The sequence below is a fragment of the Poecilia formosa genome, unplaced genomic scaffold (assembly GCF_000485575.1).
Source record: "Poecilia formosa unplaced genomic scaffold, Poecilia_formosa-5.1.2 Scaffold26, whole genome shotgun sequence".
In the NCBI taxonomy this organism is placed as follows: domain Eukaryota; kingdom Metazoa; phylum Chordata; class Actinopteri; order Cyprinodontiformes; family Poeciliidae; genus Poecilia; species Poecilia formosa.
This window is the reverse complement of record NW_006799965.1, coordinates 3,378,449-3,395,185: the sequence shown is the minus strand read 5'-3', so window position 1 is coordinate 3,395,185 and position 16,737 is coordinate 3,378,449. Positions and strand designations below refer to the sequence as shown.

The window sequence follows — 16,737 nt, the reverse complement described above, 5'->3', positions numbered from 1 at the left end:
GACTTAAAACTACTGACGACAAGCTACATGCGACTAGGATCTGACAACAGACAAAGACAACAGGTGGACTTAAAAACACTGGGAGGGTGATCAGGGAACGAGACACACCTGGGAAACAATTAATAGGGAGGACAGGACATCACAGAGACTCACAGGGAACAGGATCACAACAAACACAGAAAAACCCCAAAAATAAACACAGAAGACTCAAATCCTGACACTTTGACTTTACTTTTGTATTGTTTTTTTGTACTGCTTCGCAAGGCAGTCACCGCCCTTCCTTATGTAATGCTATGGCAGGCCCCAACTAGAAAATTCCTGACGGAATTTAAGTGGGGCCTGCCAAAGTGTGCTCGTCGGTTGGAACCCAGGGTTCTGATGCTAAAAATTAGCATCAATGCTAAAGAAAGCTGCAATGTACTCAACAGCATGTGGAGAGTCACAAGCATGTTGAATAACATGGATGCATGCCATTTTATATGTTAAAATTAGTGTATAAGTTAAAATTAGCCAAAATGCTAATGTTAGCCTAAATGCTGGCAGCAGCATGTGGAGCATCAGTAGCATGTTGTTTTAATTTGACTTGCTCCATTTAGTATACTAAACATGTCTAATTAATGAGAAAATTAGCTAATAGCTAACTTTAGGGAAAAGGCTTGCTTCACAAGCCAGTCACTGATCTTCCCTATGCAATGCTATGGGCAGGCCCCAACTAAATATTGTAAAGACATTTACATTACCAAACTCAAGTGAATTTAAGGACACAAACAACTACAGAAAAGAAAGAAAAAAAAAAGAAAACAATGCATTGTGGGTAATAGGGACAGCAAATTACTGTTCTGTTTCTCCGCTAGAGATATTGACACGGGGACAAAAAAATCAATTAAATGAAAACAGTACATATCGCTGTATGAAGTCTTTGAACAAATATAATTCTGTCAGGAGATGACACCGGCAAGATATATTGTACACCCGAAGGTGAATATTTGTATTTCTGAGACCATTATAACTTTAGTCTATTCCCAGCTTGTATTAGGAATCTTGTTTATGGTGCCTGAAAGATCTATCTGAGGTGATTCATTGCTCGAATGCTTTGTTTTGCTTTATGCTCCGCGCCAGGAGGGAGCATGGGATTCCTAATGGCAGCACAGCTTTTCTTCTTAGCGCATTTGTCCTTGAGGGATTTTTAACTTCACAACCACAAAACACACAGGCGCTTCTTCTTCCTGAGGGTAAAACGCAAACAGGTAAACTGCCTTATCGAACAACAGCCAGCATGTACCCCTTCCAGATGAGCCCAGTACAACGCCTTTCATCATTCTGGAAGAGGGAGAGAACAAAAAAAAAAAAGTGTTTGTGAAGCTAAAACTCCCCTGTTTGCAGTTGTTTACTCCCTCTTCAGCAGCAGTTTTGAAGAGAAGATTGGTGTATCATGAGGACAAATCTTTCACACGCATCATCCCTAGGACAGGGATGATTAGTGTTAAAAGATATAGACTGGTCGAGGCAGGTGGAGGTAGTGGCTTCTTGTCTTGTAGAGGCATTAATCATAGCAGTGACCAAGCCTTAGCACCAAGGTCAACAATTCTTGCTTGTGTGGGAAAAGCTCTCCACAGCTGCTGCCACACAAGCGCCTCTGCAGAGGTGCTAACAGAGGGAGGCGTCTGGAGACGGCGAGGACAAAAATGACAAACTGACAAGGTGAAAAAGTAGGAGGAAGAGAACAGGGAGAGGAATGTGGTTCAATTAGGGACATTCCGAAGAGAAGTGTAGGTGAAAGTGCCAACATTTTAGGTGGCGGTGAACGCGACTACTAAGCAACGATAGGTGACAGTTTTAGAATGACGGATTAAAGTGGGAAGCGAAGTTGTTTGCGAAAGAGTGGAAAATTAACAGCTTGTGTTGCACCGTCACAGTGGACGCAACTAACAATCGGGGGAGGAAGGATTGGAGACAGAGTACGAACAAGGTCTGGTCACAGTTCTCTTAATTACACCCATTGAATGGGAGTTTTCTATTATTAAAATAGGACAGACGTGAGAATTGTTTCTGTTCAGAGTCGTGACTGTGTAGAGTTTAGGGGAAGATTCTACACTGATGTGATATTGCGTTTATTCCTCGGTACTTTTCTGCTGTTTTTAATTTTTAATTTTTTTTTTTTGACACATTCAAATGTTTAAGATCAAGAATATTTAAACATGAAACAAAGGAAAGCGGAGTCACAATTATCTCACTTATTAGAGAAAATATGCTAACTCTGATGGTCCTGTGGTGCAATCTTGACGAGGCACAAGATTACACCACTGCATCGCAAATATTTTTAAGTCCAGATTTTGATTAGACCTATTCAAACACTTTGTTTTGTTTTTCTTATTTTGGGTCATTCAGGGGTGGACTTCCTGGTGTTTTTGGGATCTTAATCCTGTTGCATAACTCAAGAACGCTTAAGCTAAGGTCCTTACTGATGGCCAAACACTCCCCTTCAGGATTTCCTTGTAAAAGCAGGTTTCATGACTCCATCTATTAAAACAATCAGTTCAGGTCCTGAAGCAGTAAAGCATCCCTGACCATCAGACTGACCCCATAATGTATATCAGATATGCTTTTTGCTAAAACGAGTCTTTTTGGGTCTCCTTCGATCAGCAGTTGTTTTCACCTATAAACTCTGCTGCTGTTGACACAATGTTTGTTATTGTGATATAAAAATTGTCCTTCAATGCCACACTGTCCCTACTGTTTTCCCTTAATAAATGTAATCATCATTTCAAAACTGTTTTTTTTTTCTAAATTACTCAGGTTATCTTTGATATTAAAATTTGATTGATGATGTGAGACAACTAAGGAAATGACAAAAAAGCTAATGTGACCAGTGGACTTCTGAGTTACGTGCGATTTTGTGATCAGACAAACCACAAGACTCCATTTCCCAGTTACACATAGTTAGAAGAAAGCTGTTGGCGATAGATACCTTTGCAGAACTTTGGAAAGGAAAGAGGTGCTTATCCACACATCTAACATAGGCAGCGTTTATTTGCAGATTATGTAAACTGTCTTTTGTACTATGTTTCTCCACTGAGAATTGATTTTAAAGAGGGTCATTTGTGGATTTGTATAACCTTAAGGAAGCTTACCAATGTGTGGGAGGGCACTATCACTCAAGCAGCAAAAAGAAAGCACTATTGTTTTTTTTTTGTTTTTTTTCTCTCTTTTTTTCTCAGCTGCAGTGTGAGATTCAGTGCAGCCTCCTTTTCTCTAGTCAAAGAAGCCATGGCCACAGTCCAACTCAGTCTAACTTTATTTTCCTCGCTGAAAAGTCTTGATTGGTATAAAACAGATCCATGTTGGATTTTTCACCACATTCTTTGCCCACTCTTTCTTTTCAAGTCAGTAAAGAAGTAGATTTCTGGTGGGAAATGTTGAGAATTAGAGGAGACTGGGATGGCTTTAATGTTGCAAGCCAGAGTACAAGAAACTGGGTTCTCATTGAGTGCCTGAGTACTTATGGAAGCACGGTGATGGCTTTGGGCTGGTAGGTGAAGGATGAGTTTTAGGGATTACAAAATTACTTAAAACAAACAAGCCTTCATCATTTTTCGACTTAAAATCATTTATTTTGAAGCAAAGATTCAACAAGTTCTTTGTTAACGCAGCTTAACAGGCGCTGCAATACTTCATATTGTAACTAAAAGCAGATTTCAATGACATATTAGCTAGTAGTTTTCCTAGGGCCATGTTTTTATTACTTTTTATTTTTGTGTTTTTATGATGTGAAGCACTTTGAACTGCCTCGTTGCTGAAATGTGCTATACAAATAACCTTCATTAAATGATTGATTGATTGATTGATACATGACATTGCCAATTCCTCTTCCCTTTCTAGATAGCACCTTGATAAAGCAAGGTATATTTAGCAAAGATATATTTTTTTGTGAACTGATAAAGCTTTATCAGTTCACAAAAAAATATATCTATTTCTATTTGTAAATGTCAAAGATCCGTTTTGTTGAAATCTATCATTTTTTGTCTAAGTTTAATGAAAATGTCATTGTTATAAATTAAACCATTAGAAAACATATGGGGAAAAATGCTAATTTTTTTGTGTGTTGTATGTTTGTCAAGTTTGGCTAAGTTATCTCTAGCGCTATTCTAAAATGATCAAAACTGAGAATAATTTATAGCCGTTTTTGATATATCTGTTGTAATAAAGCCAGCAACTGCAACAAAAGAGTATTTTTGTGTACCAACAGAGTTTAAAAGATTCTTACATCACAGCATGACAGAGCTGCTTACCAAGAAGAGGAAGCAGCACAGATGTTCATAAATTTATTTCAGTATCAGTCATTAACTGAGCTATGCAGACATGATTTCCTTAAAAATAACAAGGAAAGAAATGGAATAAGTTAAGGAAACTTTTTACCCTGCAGCATTTGTGTGTGTGCTTCTGGGGAGGGAGAAATGAGTCTTAACACAGGCTACACTGTTCTACTTTTGCGGTTTTTATCATTTAATTTGATTTGTTATGTTCATCAGAGGATTAAATGTGTTTTTCAAGGGTTGAGGTTTTTAGCAAAAGGGCTTCATGGGTAATGATTCAGCAAATACAAATGGATGATGTAACGATAAATCCCGAACCAGTAAAGTTATTGAAATTATTAAGACCCAGAAGTTTTATTTAATTTAATCAGATTTTGTCAGTTTGTGTTCTAAGAGTTCAATTAATTCACACTACACATCAGAGCACACTTTTGTGCAAAGTTTTTCAATTTATGGATGCAAAGAGAGAGAGAGAGAGAAAGAGAGAGAGAGAGAAAAAATGTAAAAAAAAAAAAATAAAATAAATTATGTGATTTCAGCCAACTACGACACATTTTTTACAAAGTTGAGTCTGCGTTGGTATTAGAAATGCTGAATCAGTGGCTGGTATGAAATGAAAATTTAAAGGTACTCATGTGAAGAATAAACAAGGCTTGATGTGAAGTTCAGCTCTGACCCACACTGTTTTTTGTATAGGGGTTAGGGAACAAGGAAGATAAATACAGATATAGGGCAAACTTCTGACTTTAATTCGAGGGGAAACAAATTCTTTTTTTTAAATAGTGCACTACTTTGTGTCAGTCTGTCAACTAAAATCCTCCCAAAATACAATATAGCTTGTGGTCGTAGCCTGACGAAATAGAAAAAAAAACTTCAAAAGCAGTGAACAGTCTTGCAAGCGACTGTAAATACTGAGTGCCTTAATGTGTTTGATGCCAGTCAAGTCTTTATTGGTCTACTGGAACAGCATTTCTGATCCCCGGCATCATATATTTCAATAGCACCGTTTCTGCACTTGAATATCCTGCTTCTCCTCTGCTGTGCTGCGAGTTTTATTGAAAATCTGTAACCTCAATAGCTTTCTCTGTCCTAAGATTTCTCCCTCGTAATCCAGAGTTTCATTCGTTCCTGTTTTGTTTACATACTTACGAGCCTCGCTGCTTTCTCCCTCCCCCCCCACATCAAACTCTATTAGTTTCTGTCATCGCATAACCTGACGTAGCAGGCTAATAAAAGCATCAGTAAGGAGTGCAGCACCTGGCAGCCGCCCTGGAAATGGATTTGCTGCATAGAAACGGCTCTCATCTGGTTTGGAAAACCCTGGGTCCTGCTGCCATATATTGGCCAGGAGCCCGTGTGAATTGTGAATCCTGCGCCACTTGGCCTTTATACTAGCAGGCTACATACTGGCAAGTTGACCTTTATCATTAACCCCGCTGCGTGCTTGTCATTTGAAGTCTTTATTATTCACGATTCCCTTTGGGTGTATTGTATACCGGGGAGCATTGAGAAGGGATGCTGTGCTACTTAGTACATTCCCACTCAGCATTCATCGCATTTAGTTTCTGCTCAGAGAGGCGAATACTTTTTTTATTTAAGGGTAAAAAGCATGAATGTGTTCACACAGGGCCGTGTCATATTTTTGATCATAGCCATGGAACAGTGTAATAGATCTTTACCCCCACAGAGTTACTGAGGGATCATGAGTGTTTGGATGTCCAATCCACGTGTTTTTGTGGAAAAAGCTCACAGCTGTCTATCACTACTTCCACTTTTCAAAAAGTAGTTTGTGATGTTTGATTGTAAAAACTGGAGAAGTCATGAGAGTGTCTGGTTAAGGAGTCTCGGGGTCTCATCTTTGCCTTATTACAGATGATTTGGTTGTGTTGGCATCTTTGAGCCACGACCTTTGGGGAACAGTGCTGAAGCAAGTTTGAAGCGCCTGAGATCAGGGCCGACTCCTCTTGGCCAGGTCCCTCCAGGACCTGTTACCTCCTTGACCCAATCAGAGAAAGGCAGAGGATCACACATCCATCCATGGAAGCAACAAAAAAACAATCAAGCAAGAGTGAAATGTTACTTTATCCTGTCGGTAAAATAGACCGTGCTCTTTCAAGCACTTTCATAGAACTACACCATTTATGCAAATGTCCAAACGAACTTCCACCATTTTTATCCTGATTTTTCTCCTTTTTTTTTTAACACTCCCTCTTTTTTTAATAAAAGATTCAGATTCTGAACTTTGGAGACTCGGCCAGGCCAGAGCCGCACAGCAAGGGCTCAAGGCACCGTTGATATCCTCTGAGTAGTCGTCTTTGGCTGCAGCTAGTGCTAACCAGCAGCCATTCTAATTAAACTCAGTTTGCTCTTGAAATGCTTTAAAACATGTTCAAACACTTCTGAACGACAACTGTTTGATTGGACACATTGCCGCCTCCATCCTGTTCGCAGGTGATAAGAGCGTCGTCTGCAAAGGGAGTCAGCAGGGATGTATTTTTTCTTTTTTTTTTCTTTTTTTTTTTCTTTTTTTTATTTTTAAGTGCGGTTCCAGTGTGTGCAATGAGACCAGCCCAATCCATGTCACGCGCACACTCTCTATGATAATATTCATGACTGTTTCCCTTTTTGCTTTTTTGCCCAGATTCCACATCCATTACATCTTTATCACAACTATGGTTTATTATCATCCAGCTCTGTGACTTGCCTTCACTCAACCTCATTCTGCTGTGTGCAGAAGTCAGCAGTCTGCACAAAAAAAAAAAAGTAATCCACCGCCTCTACTGATGGGATGCGATATAGCTCTCATCACTTTCAGTGCTGCTGCAGCAGCTGCAGAATGTGGCAAACAGGCTGTTGACACCCCACTTCTGCTCTGTCAAACACTCCATTTGAACAGTGTGCTGTCAAAATAAAGCCTATCAAATTACTGGATTACATTAATCAATCGCGGTGTTTTGCTGCATCCCCGCCATCACGGTAGCTCTCTTCTTTGGAAAAGAGCTCTGTGTTCACTTGTCTTGAGTTTAATGATGCCGCTGAGCTCGGCATCATATTTGCATGTACGCTCGCTTGTGCGCCACTAGCCAGAGGACAGATTGCAAAAACACCGTTTTAGCCTTGCACAGTTTCCCATTATTAAAAACAGAGTCCAAGAATGCCGTCCAGATTACAAATGCGTAAATTGGAAATGCGTGTTCGTTCCTCTTCTCCTATATGCTGTCTGAATCAATTGAACAAACCGCCATGATATTTGATGACTTGTGAGCTCCAATTATTAGAGCAATATTATGGCCGGGGTAAGTCCGGGATACTCCGGTGGAATTCCAATAGTGTTCGGGAGCTGTTTGTGTTGGTGCTAGTCCTTCAGGGGCTGCAGAAGGGCATACGGCTCAATAACTCAATTTTTAACAATTAGCCCCTGACATGTCCCACGGAAATCAGATAGAGAGAGCCCCAGTGAATTATATTTTGGAAAGTACAGACATCAGTGTTCCAGAGGCCTAAGCTGCTATCCAGAAAAATTTTTTTTATGACTTTCTTTTCTAAACATATTGCTGATGAAATCAAAGAGTTGATAAGAATTGAAGTCTTAACCCCTAAACTGTTTAGAGTGGCTTTTTTTTTTTTTATTTCGTCTGCATCAGCATGGAGCTCATCACCAACCAATACTGTTTTCTCTCTCTCTCTTTTTTTTGTTCTTCGCTGTACCAAGGGAAAAAAAAAAGGTCACTTATTATCAACAGCACAGTTGCAACACTTTCGGTGGCACATTCCTTATCGCTCACAATTTCATCTGTATTATAGTGAAATCAGAGGTGCTTCAGGATATGTGAGCAGATCTCATCCAACTGGCCACGAGACACACCCCCTCACCCCTCCCACCCCCTCTTCCCGCCAGAGTCACCTTGGGCTGAGGCCGACTTTGCTGCATCGCCGCAGCCTGATGTTATTAGATTGTCCAGGAAGGAGAAAGGTTAAAATAGCATACGCAGTCCATCTTGCCGTGGCTTGGTCCCCCGCTGCACTTCCAAGGGAATATAGAGAACAAATAGAGCTGTTGGTGGACGTTTGACTTTTGTGTCCCACACGCGTCCAGGCTCACATGTCCGATCAGCACCGAGCCTGGATGCCATCAAGAGGATGAGGTGGTATTTGAAGCAGCCTGCTCAGGGAGGAATGCTTGAGGGGATAGGCTCTCCTTTGGGTTCTGATGAGCTCTGTGCTATGGCCTGATTGCAAAGAGGTCAAAGCTCTGTGAAGTAAGCCCAAGAGACCTGATAGAACAATTAGAAATATGTGTTTCTGGGTCACTGGAGCACAGTTACAAGTCTGCTAATATATATATATATATATATTTTTTTCCAATTTCCTGACAACTTAGCAAGTGGAAGTGTCTATTTTTGGCTTTTATCTGGTTAGTTATATGAGTGTTTACAGCATGTGTTGTGAAGTTGTCCAGTTCCAGTTCGCTATTAAAATTTACTTAATACAACAGGTATTAAGTAAATTTTGTTTCCAGGTATTCCTACCTTTATATGACTTTGTAAAATAATGGTACAACATGGCTTTTTTGTGTTTAGATAAAAAACAAAAGACAAAACATGTATCTACTAGATCCACATGATAATAATTTCCAGTTTTAAAGTTGACAAAGAAAAAAAAGAAAGATGTCTTGTGTTCTTAGAAGAAGAGCTAACAATAGAATTCAGGGAACAAAGTCATGCGTGGAATTCTTGAAAACACAATAAAAACAGGAACATAACAGGAATACGGAGCATAACAGGCATGACAACAGGGCTGACCATGTCCAAGGAGAAGCAGGAAGTAAATAAAATGCGATGCTCAAGAGGACACCACATTATTAAATTAAAATACAATTAAACTCATGACAACACATGAAAAACCTAACTGAAAGAAAAAAAACGACATACAAAAATAAAATGCGACAAATTCTGACAATATCACAAGTCTAAATTGCACATGAACCTCAAAATCAAATATGGACACCTTGCATAAAACTTAGTAATAGCCAAAGGACAAAATAAATAAATAAAAATAACAAACAAATTATTTGCACTTTTGTACAGCCACACATAGACACAGCTGTGTGCATGCATTGGGCTGTTTGCACAGGGTTGAAGACTAACATACATACTAAATATTCTCAAAGACAATTGCTCTAAATTGTCAGTATTATCATTAAATCAATTTTCACCAGTGATTTGGCCAATCATCAATATTTTGAATTGAATAAATGCCTTTTCCCCCATCGGTTCTTGTTTATTACTGCAGTAAATTCTTACAACTATCCAGAAATAGATAGACCACAGTCGCAACCAATTCCACTTATTCCTGGTGCACAGTTTTTGTTTAGCTTGTCAATAGTTAATACCAAGTTTTGTCATAGTGGGCCTCTCAAGTGTCACCAGTGGTGTTCACACCGCAGCTTGAGAACCATGGCCTTTGATTTCTGTCTGCCTTGTGCTGCACATCAGATCTTTCTTTTCCAAATGTGCTAGTTGGTTACGTTAACAGCAAGTTGTGCTGCAAACACTGTAGTGGCAATATAAATGATTGAGCTGTGGGCTTTCTACCTGTAAGCTGACCCAAAAATAAACAAACCCATAATTTCACATATGCTTAGAGCAGCATGTACCAAGAAAATGCGAGTAATAAATCCTGGAAAATTGGTCTCCGTCATAAATATTTGATGAAATCAAAAAACACAGAGTATACACACCACACAACACAAGCTTACAAATTTAATTCACTTCTCACGAAACGCTGTTGGCCCCTGTGCTTCCATTGTCAGGAGCTGTATACAGCTCCATTCAGGCAGCATATCTCCTGCTTAATTTAGCAGTAAAGAAGTTAACAATGCTTGACAGGGACTGAAATGGATATGGATTCTTGAGTGTCAGAAATTTAATGATACAGATCATATTAGTTGAACCGCTAACGTGCCAGACCATGAAGCTAAAGTTTGAGGATGTGCATGTGTTGCTTCTGACTCGATCGCAAAAATGTCAATTCTTGAAGTGGAAACATCAAAATCACTCATATTTGAATTTTCAATGTTTGGTCTCATAACTCACACAAAAAAATAAATTTTACTCTGCATTGTATTCATAGTCTTTGGTAGTAAAACCAAAGTGGTTTGTACTACAACCACAAACTTGAATGTATTGAGATTTATTTGATAGACCAACAAAACTATGATATATATTTTACCAAAGGAAAAATGAGGCAGAAAGCTAACACTGCATACACACTGATAGGATAGCAAAAAATGGAGGTGGCAGCATTGAGCTGATTTCTTCAGCATCAATAGCGCAAACAGTAACTTGTCACTTAGTAGACAAGGTATAAAATATGGAGCTAAATGATGTTAATGTTCCACTACAGCCTGATAAAAACCACAGCTTTGTCCTACGCTATTTGCTTCATACAGAGGGTTTGGGTTCTCACCTGTTGAGAAATGATTGCTACACTTCACCCAGTCGCTAACGTTCATCCATGACGTATCTTATGCGCCAGTTCGATCCTAAGAAGCTTACGGGAAATTGTAAACAACTGTCCTCCACTGCGAAGAGAGAAGTCATTTTTCACAACTTCTCATTTTGTTCGCTGATTGAGTGGGTTGAAAATCGACCGGAGACGATCTGAGTCGAGGGGGAAAAGCAAAGACTGTGCTGGAAGCAAGAATTTTTTTCAAGCAGAGCTGCACTGGAAAGCAATGGCCAGGCCAGTTCCACTATTGAAATTGTGACAACTGAAGCAGGCAAGTTCATACGATCTTAGAAACCCCTAAAGCAGAAGTGCATAACTATAGTAAAGCACATTTTGAATATTTTTCAAATAATGTGTAGAATTGAGCAACTTTGTGGCACCCACATTATGTACAAACAATCCAACTGTACGATAGAATATGAGCAATTTTATAGATATAAAAAAAGAAGTTAGAATCAAGTATTTAATAGTTTTTGACTTCTCTAGTTTTATGTCAGTGTGTGAATGGCAGCTATGTGAAAACCTTTTCAGAGATCTAGAAATGCAGTGCAGCTTGTCCTACTGCACTGTGGGCAGCCAGAATAGGTCATTTTCGAATGGACAGTGTCCCGCCATCCATTAATGGAAAATCTTCTTAGGTCTGAGGAGGGTCAGCCTGACAAAAACCAAAGGTCTGTTCTGGGCAGCTGAATATAAACACACACCTCACCTGTCAGATTTTTATTTATAAATGATTCTGCAAACCGTGTGTCCTTTACTTTCTATCAACTTCTTCCATCAACAGTTTGTGTTTTATTATAAATTAAGATAAGACATATAATCTCCAGGCCCTTATAGTTTTGCCAGATTGAAACTAAAGTTTATTTATTAGGTTATTTTCAGAGACAAAACAGTCAAACAAATGCTGTGCACTGAACACACAAAATATCTATTAAAAATAAATGCTGTAACAGCCAATAAGGACATAGAATAAATTAGCTGTTAAAATGCAAGTCAATAAAATTAACAAAAAGCTTGATTAACCTAGAAGGTTTTTAGCTCTTTTATTTCGAGTCCACAGACTTAACTATTCATATTGCAGTGGTATACTGCTTTACCTGTTGGTTCATTTTATTTAGCATTTAACCTGTTGTGCCTGAGCCAGTGGTCTACCTCCAAGACTGTAGACTTGAATTATGGGTCAATTATCTCCCCCGGTCTTGCAGGCCTGTTTCCGAGTTCAACTTTATGTCATCTTTATGTGATACCCTAGTTCTGCCATTTAAATAGATGTGCCTCTTAACATTTCCCTGCCATATTATTACATGCTGACTGCATGCTTTTGCGCCCTGCATTTGCAATTCAGTCTTTGCTCAAATTTATATTCACTAACAATACCATTGTGGCCAAAATTATAATGCTAATCCCAACAGTCGGTAGAAAATATGGAAAATACTAAGGGGGGCGGGAGTCTCTGAGCCTTTTAGGGAGGGTTTTTTCTCTTGAAAATAAAAAGCTAACACATTTTCTTCTGCAAACAAGTCAGGGCCCAGTGCCATTTGCTGATGGTACCTCTGCTCTGCAGCCCATTTTCCTCCATGTTGTAAAAAGCTAAATTAGCTTCCTCTGGAGCCAATTTAGCTGAATTAAGGAGCTTAGAAAGGTCATACTTACATTTTATTTAAACCTAATAGACATTGCATTAAGAGTGATTTCCCGTGTTTGCCTATGTTACCTCCAGACTTTAAAAATTTAATAAGACCAAATTTCCATCCATTAATTTCTGATCCTTTGTCATCCAGAAGCATTACATGTGGCTCAGGTGTAAAAAAAATAATAATAATAAAAAAAAAAAAAATCAGGTATCCAATATCTTTGTGGCATTTTCCTAATTTAGACCTTCAATTCACCGCATGTTTGGCCATTGAGCCACCTATTTAAATTAAATAATGAATGAATTGCATGGGTAATTATGAAAACTGCTCACAAGCGGGACTAATGCTTCTGCAGGTTTAATTAGAACAGGAGCCTGCCACTCAAGATTTTTCCCGGTGCCAATCCGAAAGGACGGAATTGCGAATTCTCAGGGTGGAGGAGATAAGGCTCACCTCGTGAGCTTGCTATACATCAGACCTCTGCACATGGAGCTACAGTTAGCTAGGCTGCAGAATGTTTTAGCCAGATGTGTGGCTGGCAGAGTCAGAAAATACTGCACATTACAGTTTTCCTCAGCAAATGATAGCAGAGTTGTTAACCAACAGTTTTTCTTCTACGGGGAGTTAACCAATGAGATACAAGGGTGATTTTTATTTTTATAGCTTTTGTTTTTACAAGTCAACAAAGAGTGAAACAGTGAGGCAATAAGTATTTGATTTCATACTGATCGTGCGCTTTTAATTATTTCCAACCATAGATAAAACAAGTTTTAGAGCATTTTCATTTTTATTTGATGTTATCACCACTGTAAGAGTTTGACACGTCTACCTTTTGTTTAAATGGTGTGAGAAAATGCAAAACGTAACAAGATATACCACACATTTCCGTCACATCTATATAATTGATGCTATTGCTACTCGGATGGTACAGCATTGATTCAATAATATTCCTTAATCTCATGGTGCTATACTTTCTGCACTGATGAGGATTCAGCATACCTGGTGCTGAGCACTTCATTTAATCAATCATTCAATCAAGTTTATTTGTATAGTGCATTTCAGCAACAATACAGTTCAAAGTGCTATCATAAAAAGTTAAAAGACAAAGAACACATAGTCAACAATTGAAACATTACATTTTGCCAAGTGCCATCGTCACACATCAGTTGTTGGTTAGTATTTAACTTATTATGGTTCAAAAGCAACTCTAAGCAGTTGGGGTTTTAGTCTTGATTTAAATAAACTGCACTCTGAACTATTCTCTGATCAATTGAATTTATAATTATTTGACCATTTGAGGGCAATGATGGGCTGCGTATAGGACATTGAGTTTTCATCTCCAGAGGATTATGTATCAAATGAAAATGAAGTGAGACGATAACGAAAGTAAGCAGAGTGAGACGCAGCAGGACACTCTGAATTTTACAGCCTTCGTCCCACTAAACACGCACAGTGCAAAACAGGGTTGCATTGTCCTTCACATATGTGACAGTTTTACAATTACTCTTTATTACCTCACGTTTAGGACCATATTATGTGCTGTAACATATCAGCGACAGATACTCCAGTATCTTATTTTGTGTATAAGGCCACACCTGTAGGCAAAATCAATTTCTTCCCTTTCAACATTTCCACCACCATGGACAAGACCAAAGAGCTGCCAAAGCACCTCAGTAACAAAATAACAGATCCCGACTAGACTTAGACGAACCGTAAAACCATCAGTAAGAAGTTCATTGAGAAGGTTCTAAAAGGTGGAGTGATTCATTTGAAATTAAAGAAAAATAAAATAACCTTCAATTAGCTTTGATCTTATACAGGCTAGTTCTAAGTTTGCCAGTGACCAAATAAATATATATTTTTAAAAAAGTGTTTGAATGATGTCCACTTTGTCTTCTCCAAATGCGTTTTGAGTTGGGGAACTTTTAAGCTGTGGCCTTTAAAAATGCATTTCCCACAGTCAAACACAAAAGTGGAAGAAAAATAATTTGGAACTTTTTTCTACTAGGCCCCATAAACACATTAAGGGGCCAATTTTCAGCACCAATAAAGCCTTTGTCAGGAATAGTCTCATCCAGAACACAGAAGATGGATAATAGATGGATCTTCTAGCACGGCACAAACCCCAGACCCTGGCAAGGCTTGAGAGAAGCCGCTATAGAAGAGTTACGGAGCTGCATTTTCACACATAAGACCTCTATCCTTGTTACTCTTTCTCTCCCAATTAAAATTAAGCTTCCACAAAAAGAGAGTGTGTTGATTTCCTTATTACTTATTAGACTCAGGGGATCAAATTATTATTCTCACTGCATGATTAAATGAAAGAATAGATGTAGGGTTGTAGAGCAGCAGATGATTCGATCAACACAACTGGCTTCATTTGTGCACTGCACCTGCTAGCTGTTTGCTGTTGATACTGACACGAAGCCGGAGGGCTCAATGGAGCAGTGACTGAAACAAGATGTCCCTTTAATAAGATTCAGAATCCTTCCTTCCATTAGTTCATGTCTGGTTCCCTCTCTTTAGTAGCATGCTTGCGTTGTTGTTGGGTAAGAAACCGCCCGTGGAGACCTCTAAGGAAACTAGGCCCTGGAGGATACAAAGAGTGTTGGCTTAGAGGAGAGAAGCTCCAAGATGAGCAGCAATGCCCATTCAAGTTTAGGTCAAACTGGGAAGGGTGGATGTTGGCCTTGACTGACCACAAACACCGCTATGCATCTGTGTAATGAGTGGTCTGCCCCTCCCCGCCCCCACCGAAATGGCGAGTCGTTCCATTTATGCGCCGTTGCTCGATACATCCTTCCTCGCTCTACTCAGCCTTTCCAAGCCTGAGGGCAAAGTACAATACAGTGGCACAAAGACATGAAGTGTTCGGGATGGAGAGAGAAAACATTCGCTGTATATTAAATAGAATGAAACCTCACATTTTTTCAGTTGTTTCGAGCAAATTACTGTAACAGTAGGGTAACCGTGTTAACAAAATTGAAAGGTGATGATTTGAATACTTTGCAGTACGTGTGTATTTTTGCGCTAATACGATTTCCTCTGCAGATTTTGTCGGGAACTAATGTCATTTGTCGATGTCCTTGGTGAACAAGAAATGCGTAATCTCTCACATTGTTGTTTACATATGGTTTAATCAGAGAAGCATGGTCGTAGATAAAAACCTCCGTGCAGCATTCAGTCAAAGTGCAAACATAGGAACTCATAAATGTCTGCTATCAAGTAAAAAAAAAAAAAAAAACCTAATTAGGCAAAGAGATCTGGTGGGGATTGCATCAAATTAGGCGACTGACAAGCTCAGTAATCTAGAGCATATAGCATTTTTCATCTAATAAGTCTCACAGATGTCCTTGGAAAATGGAGTGCACGTTGATGTTGAGCTGATAGAGAGGGAGGAGAGCGGAGCATCTGAGGTGTGGGTCATGTAGGAGTACAGTGACAATTTCTTCCGACAACGTCCCATCTTATTTTTTGCTCCGTCAGCACAGTCTTTAAAGCAGGGATGTCGTATTTAATCAAATTACCTGCAGAAGCTGCTCCTTCTTTTACTAATTAATTGAGGGCTGGTGGGGGTCGGCGCCTGTGAAGGAGCATGGACTGGCTCCTTTGGGATGAGTGTGTTTGTGCTCTGTGAAACACGAACCAGAGAGAACTGAGCTAACAGGAGCTGACAGCGGCAACCGCCCTAGTGCTCAGATGCGAGAGAAACCAGTCGACTTTTTCATTTGAGCCTCATTAGGAAAACAGTGAGATAAGTCATCTCGGGCTCAAAGACGGCAGTTGGGTTTGGTGCCGCGGCTTTTCAAGGAAATGCGAATCAGGTTTGACTGAAGATGTCAGGACTTTGAGACTCAGAAGCTGTTATGTTAAATGGTTGTGCAAGATAGTGGGCTCACACTCAGCTACATATTCCTGTCACATAAATGGACACTGCATTTGCATTATTAATGGGCCATGTATGATTTAGGGATTTTTTTTTTGTAGGAAAGTTATACAGCTCTGGGGGTTGGTCCTAAATCTAATTCTATTTAAAGGTCAATTTGTTCAGTGACAATACAGTGTCACGCAAAAGAATTTATATTACTTGAACTTTTTCCACATTTTGTCACCTTACACATACAAACATCAATTTAATTTATTTGGATTTTATATTGTGGACATACAATGTGGTGCATAATGCTGAAGTGAACAGCGTTATTAAACTTTACCTTTAATAACATAAAGTTACCTAAGTTTTAAAGTGAAATCAGTAATATTTTTATAACAAATTTATATCA

The 16,737-nt window shown here is 39.1% G+C and overlaps 1 protein-coding gene and 1 long non-coding RNA gene across 7 annotated transcripts in view; one reads left to right on the top strand and one right to left on the bottom strand.

Moving 5' to 3' along the window:
* Positions 1 to 16,737, top strand: part of nlgn3a (neuroligin 3a) — a 168,759-nt gene that overhangs the window by 80,132 nt on the left and 71,890 nt on the right. The window lies entirely within an intron of this gene.
* LOC107835835 (uncharacterized) lies at positions 221 to 14,426 on the bottom strand. The gene is made up of 3 exons (XR_001661668.1): positions 14,416 to 14,426; positions 13,702 to 13,707; positions 221 to 659 (listed from the first exon to the last, which is right to left on the bottom strand). It is a non-coding gene; the product is annotated as an uncharacterized LOC107835835 (long non-coding RNA).